This window comes from Falco punctatus, assembly GCF_963210335.1.
Source record: "Falco punctatus genome assembly, chromosome: 1".
NCBI classification, from domain to species: Eukaryota; Metazoa; Chordata; class Aves; order Falconiformes; family Falconidae; genus Falco; species Falco punctatus.
In genome coordinates, this window is record NC_137580.1 from 3,474,829 (window position 1) to 3,481,700 (window position 6,872).

The window sequence follows — 6,872 nt, forward strand, 5'->3', positions numbered from 1 at the left end:
AAGCCAGATTTTATTAAGTTGCTGTGCTCTTCCATGTGGTGAACTTGCTTCTTTCCACGCTGGTAGCGTAAGTCGATGTGCCAATGCAGATGAACAGGATAACTCTGACAAAGAGAAACAAAAGCTTCATCTATAATAAAATGTATAGAAGATTTTAGAATTTATTGTTGATGGTATATACAGTGTTTGTGGAATCAGTGTAATTACACATCTGTGGTATAAGCAAACTGGTGTCAAATCAATGCATATACCTGTTAAGTAAGACTTAACTGCATATATTTATTTTTCTGATATTTTATTCTTGTAATGTCCGAGTCGTGCCAAAGAGAAGATCATGAAAGATACTACTACTCTTAGTTTCCTCTAACTTCAGATACCCATACTTAAAAACTCTGCTGTTGTGAGCTATTGTGTGTCTACTAACAGAAAACCTGAAAGTCATTTAGGTACAGCCTCATACAGTAGGAGTCCTTAGGTTGTTCAGACCACATCTGCCATCCAGTGAGCTTAATGAACTCACTTTTGAATACAAAAAGTGATAGATGTTATTGGAAAATTTTATACACGTGTTCAGACTTTGGGGGTATGTTAGAGTTATTTGAGGAATGTGTAATAAAACTGTCATAATACTTGGGTAGTAAGTGACAGCTCAAGTTCCCTGTGCAACCTGAATTAAACAAAGAAACCTGTTAGAGGTCACAGATGGGATCTGAAGTCTGAATCTTCGGAGTTTCTAGCTCCTGTTACAAAATCAGGATCATTACCTCCCAGAATCAGTTCAAGAAGCGTGAACTAGTTGGTTGAGAGCATCCAGCCACGCTGCATTCAAATGTCTCTGCAAAGATACACTCTGGTGTCCCCAGTTTCACATTGTGGTGCGAAGCTACCTAAGGCACAGGGCCAGCACAGCTCTGGTGCAGTTTAGGTTGAAAACCGCTAATAGACCAATAGACCAAGGCAGTGATTATTAGAATAAAATATTATTATAAATTAGAGTGTTCTTAACATCTATAAAAATATCTTGGATTAACAAGCTGGAAGAAACCTGAAGCTTCTTGTTTTTCCCCACCTTTTCAGAGGAAATTTGTATGCAAGCTGACTAGTATACCAAATTTCAGCCAGATATGAATTAAAACTGCTAAGGTATGAATGCTTGAGAAACCAAGTGTATAGTGGAAATGACAGCTCCAGCATAGTAATGCCAGGAGCTGCTATAATAACTTAATATTATAAATGCAATAAAATCAGAAATAAGCACCTTTTAGATTTTCATGTTTCAGAAGGAGATTATGACTGAGACACATTGGTTCTGTAGACAAATTCCCTGCCGTGTTACAGCTACAGCACTAGCAGGTCTTTACATGCCTACAAGAGTAAATCAGTTTTTAAAGAGGTAGTGTATTTGAAACTAGCAATCAGCTTTTTGCTTGTTTGTAATAAAGAGGTAAACAAATCTGTAAACTTTGAAGTGCTGTCTGCTGGAGTAGAGTTCCCTGAAACAGGTGTCTTGTTTGTGTTTAATGTGTCTTAATACCTTGGCCAGTCCCTCCTCAGGTCAGGAACTTTTAAAATCATAAGGTAACACAATGTTTATTTATTTTGCGGGTTGTGGTGATGTTAATCGCAGGTACCAGTCAGATGGTCAGCATTTGAGAATTGTTATCCTTTTCATTCTAGGAAAGCCTCGAGAAAGGGGGAAAAGCCATTTGCTGAGAGAGTTGTTAACTGTTGTTCTGAGGCATCTCTTCTGTCTTTCATACTTTGTAATTGACCGCAAGCACTCAAACGTGTTCGGTTTTTTTCTGTTGCAAAACACTCTTGAAAGAGGATTTGGAAAGCTGTTTTGCAGGAAGCGGGATAATGGGAACATTTTTAAATCCATCATTCACATAAAGGAGTGGGAAGTTTCAAGTTATTTTCATTATAATATATGAATAATAAAATACCGACACCACAGCAACAGGTTACAAGTGTGGATATGTTTCAGATCACAAATAGGTGTAATATTTATAACAATAAATGCAGTAAAAACAGTAGTCCTTGCCATCCCTTAGAGAATATTGAACAGTTTAGCCCCAGGAGGCTTAGAAATCCAAATATAATGGGATATGCCTTATCCTAGTGTGGCACATTCCTCGTATATTTCCTAGTAAAAATTAAAATAATCTGAGTCCTCGTTTTTGTGCTTGTCTGTGATGTTAACACTTGCATCTTTCATGTTAAGATGTTAAAACTCACATCTGTAACCAATAAAATAAATAATCTTTGACAATATGAATGGAAAATGGGTAATAAAATTACAGTAATTAGTAATGAATAGAATTTAAATGTGTAGGGCTCCAAGGATCAGGAAAATGCTTTTCTTTCATCATTTCTAAAAGGCATTTTGCGTAATGCCAAAATTCCTGCATGAGTAGGTATAAAAAATCGACTAGTTGGAAAGTCAGACTAGTCAGCTGAAATATTTTTAATAGACGGTATTTTTCTTCATGCTGTAGAGGTATGAGAAGTATTACAGGCACTGCATTCTTGAAAATGTCATAAAACAATCTTAAAATGGTTGAAGAATCCGTGGTTTAGTAGCCTGTGTAAATATAGTTCAGTACTGTAAAATGACACATTTGTTAGTATGTGGAGTAATGGCATTTTGATTATAAACTTAAAAGTTTGTAAATACCAAGAACGCGTTAAAACCATGGCAGCCAGTTCCTAGCTGCCTGCTGCAGATAGATTTCCAGAACAAAACAGTGGATCACTTCTTGTGAGAGATTGTAAGTTTAGAATTACTGCATAAAACATGTTAAGGATATAATGAAGAAACCCATAAACTCTTTGCTCTCATTTCTGGTAGACTGTAGCTGTTACAGGAACACACATTATGGGCTTACTTTTCCCAAAATGTTTGTCAGCAGAGGTGCATCACATAGCCCTGCTCCCCATTCACAGTGATAGAAGCATCTATTATTTCAGTGAAAGAATTTTTGCTTCCATATTTTTAACTGAATTCTGCTTCTGCTGCCCGTATGATTGTATCCCTGCTAGAACGTTTACTGGCATAAATGGGTTTATTTAGGTATCGTTTTTTTTTTCCCCATTTCTATTAGGAAAACTAGTCTACCATCACATGCATGCTTATCTGTTTTTTTGAAGTTTTTATAACAAATATAACCTCTAAGTGATAAATATCTTGTCAACTAGTTCACATTATTTTTTTCCCTAGGAACTTCGTGAGGGTATTTTAAACCAAGAAGAAACACTGATATGCACGGAAAATACTGACAGTGGCCACACACACAAGCATCATCAATTAAACCAAAAAGTTTTACCCTATTCTCCTTAAATGTAGTGAGTTTGCTATAGGGTCGGTCCAGTGACTTAAAACAGGTGCTTGCAGAGAGAAGCTGAGATTTTGCATGTTACATTTTCTCCTGCACACACTGTCATGGTTATTTCCAGCCCTGAAAGTCTTCTCTCCACTATATTGGCAGTTCAAACCAAGTTTTGTCCCTAAAGCTTTTCAGTGAAACAAAACCAAAAATCAAAAAAACCCTCTGAACTAAATCCTGGCTTAATTCTGCTTCAGCTGGCTGCCTGGGATAGGGTGGAGGGTCGTAGCACAGGGAGGACAAGGGGGGTGAGAGTTGAAGTTTATGTTGCTGTGCTGTAATAAGGATATAATATCTGGATTTAGAGGTTTGTCTAATGGTGATCCAGGGACACTGTGCTACGACTGTGTGCAGTACAAGCTGTGTCTCAGGGTGACTAACATAGCTGAGAAAGGCATTGATGACAAGCTTGTGTTTGCGATGCGTTTTGTGTAGGCATTACTTGTCTCTGTTACGAAAACACTTTCTGGCAGGATTTGTCTGCGTTTGATTTCTTTCAATCATGAATATATTTTTTTTAAAAAAAGACAAATCCAAGTAGCTGGAACAGGGTACTGTTTTAGAGTTTGTATGATTATTTGTAGCACTCTGAGCTGGCCTGTGTTTATTTCAGAAATATGTTAAAAATGAGAAGAAAATAGCAATACATCCTCAAGTTAAAACATCCTCAATTCATGTAGTTTACATTTAATATCTCTAATGTGCTATGCATTCATTAATTTAATACAGAAACACCATCTGTATAGAAACGATCAAATAAAATAACTGCTGGTTTTGCCTCATATTTAACAAAAGCAGTTGCCAGACAGCATACAGCAGGAAGAGCAAATGCCTTCCTCGTCTTTCCCCCTACCTCTGGTGTCTGGTGTATAGTTTTCTTTCAAACGCTCTTCTTACCAGTGTGGTACTGGGCAGGGTGATTTTTCCACTAAGGAACAGCTTGTGGTATATTTCTGAGCTGTGCTTAACTCTGATTTTATGTTGTTAACTCTGTTACCCATTCTTACTGGTGTGGCGGGGCAGCCCCACAAGAGGAGAGATGTGGCCCAACGTACCTCACGCTAGAAGATCACTTGAAATGGCCTGAAGGCCACACACTTTTTTTTCCACGTGTCTTGTTCTGAAATCTTCCCTTCTCCTTCGTGTCTGCTCTGATTTTTTTACTTCCTTATTTTTTCCCTTTGGGCTTTTTTGGTTGCTTGGTTTCTTGGTGAGTTGTGTTGTTTTGTTCCTCACCCCAGACTTGGGCTCCTTTTTGGTGCCTCTTTATTGTCTTACCAGAGCCAGCCGTGCTTTTGGCTTGGGATCGTCTGTGACTGGACTGGACCGCTTAGTTCTCATTCAGGCTGTTAGCTTGGCAACTAGACGTATTTTTTGAAGCAATATATGCTGGTTTAAAGGGGAGAGCAGGATGAAGGCTTGGGGCACTCCCTTCCTCCAGCCTTCCTCTCCATCCCTACTTTCTTCCCCAGGTCATAGTCACCTTTTTGTTAGTTTGGTTTAGGCTCAGTGAAAATTTGAGATTATGGAAGAGTGTCCATTCCTTTTCAGGGAGCAAAGAGAAAAAACCCAACCCTCAAACTGCTTTTCACTTCTGTGCTGTGCTAGAAAACATACTTACTTATGGGCCTGCAGATTTCCATATAGATCCTGTCTTGGGTGAAGTAAATGTCACCAGAGAGAAAAAGCTGTGCTTAGGCAGGCTGTCCAGTGAGAGTTGTGTATACTGGCTTCAGCAGGACTGGTTGCAGGATTAACTTCAAAGAAGTTCCTCACTACTTAATCCGCAGCAGCTGCTGATGTGGTGTTTGGTGTGTCTTTTACTGCTCTTCTGCTCAGTCCTGGCCTTTCCTAATCCAAAGTTTGTATTGGTGTGGATGGCAAGGTTGGAAAATACTGATTTAGGAAATGAAAGGTAGCTTCTTTGCTATCTTGAGGAACCGGGACTTTGCACCGGACTTGGAACTTTGCACTGGAACCTGTATGTTTATGCTTTGCACTTGCAAGTTGATGTGGGAGGAAGGATCAAATCCTCTTCAAATTTAGGATAATTAAGTAACTTATTCTAAGGTTAAATCTGCATTCTTAAAGGAAAGCTATGAGCCTCAAAATGTTTCAATTAGTAATGCTTTATGGCTTCAAAATGCTTTTGGATTACCTGTGAGCACCTCTAAAGAGATACCATGGAGGCTGTGGCTAATTATGAGAAATGCATATTGGCATTGTAATTGGCTAGTTTTGCCTTCCTCAAACAACAAAAAAACAAACCCAAACTTTTTGCACAAAGTCTGTATCTGTGAAGTAGGTAAGATGAATCCTAAAAGGAAAGTATTTGTTAAGAGTGAATTATAAATGATTGGCATATATCTGAGCAGTTAAAATTTCAGTATCCCTGTTATAGAACTGCTTTATTATTACTTCCCTTTTTGCTTCAAAACCTGACCAGGTGCATAAAATGACTGGCATAAAATAAAATACTAGGGCTTCTTTGCAAATAAGTGTAGGTGGTGTGCTAGAAAATGAAGTTATCCAACTGAACTTTGCTTCCCAAATAACTGCATTGCTGCATAGATCGGAACAAAACCCTCGTACTTCCAGTGTCTTTGAGAATACTGGTTTAAGGAGGCTCTCTTAGTTTCTGCCTTGCCATTTGCTCATCACTGTTTCTCAAGCTTGTCACCTACAGTTTCAGGTAGCTCACACTGTTACTTCTAGTTGCTTGGCAGATTTGCAGGCTATCCAAGGCTTTGCATTTATTGAGCATTGCCTTATTACTCTGTCCTGCTTGTTGATAATATTAGGTATGAAGTACAGTTTCTGCTTATGTCAATAAAATTTTGCAAAGGTCCCACCTACAGCATCAGTGTAAGAGGTTCAAACCATAGGGTCTGGTACTAGAACAGGCAAGTTCTTCACTAATCCAAACATTCAGGGGCTCAGTTCTTGCAAGTGGAACAAGATTTTTGTGCAAGGGTTGAAAACATTTCTATTATATGGGAGCTTTCCATACGAGTGTAATAGGCAAGATTTTTCAATGAGGTCTGTGCTCAGGGTCAGGAGAGGATGAGAAAGGAAATTTGCGCCCCTCATTGCTACCCCAAGACTTGGGGTAGAGTCATGCTCTAAGCCAATCTTGAGCTAACAGTTCACTGCTGCCAAAAAGCATAACCCAGAAGAAAACAGGTAGGTGGGGAAAGGGCTACCTTGTGGGTTAGCAAGTCAAATCAGCTGTCCATGCAGATAGGTGGGGGGGCGGGCGGTGAGCAGGAGTGGCTGGCTGGAGCAGGAAAAAGGTAGGGTGGGGGGTCCCCTTTTTGGTGGCAGACCATGAGAGTAGCTCAGCCTTAAACTATAACTTCATCCTTTGTTTGCAGCACTGATGTCCAATACCTACAATCTTTTAGAAACATGCATCTTATTTTGCTTCTTTTTTAGCATTCAACTGAAGGTATCAGTGGTGACAGAATGGGTTTTAGTTACTTTTTT

At 39.0% G+C, this 6,872-nt stretch overlaps 1 protein-coding gene across 16 annotated transcripts in view; it reads left to right on the top strand.

Annotated features, from left to right (window-relative positions):
- Positions 1 to 6,872, top strand: part of TENM3 (teneurin transmembrane protein 3) — a 437,496-nt gene that overhangs the window by 205,620 nt on the left and 225,004 nt on the right. The window lies entirely within an intron of this gene.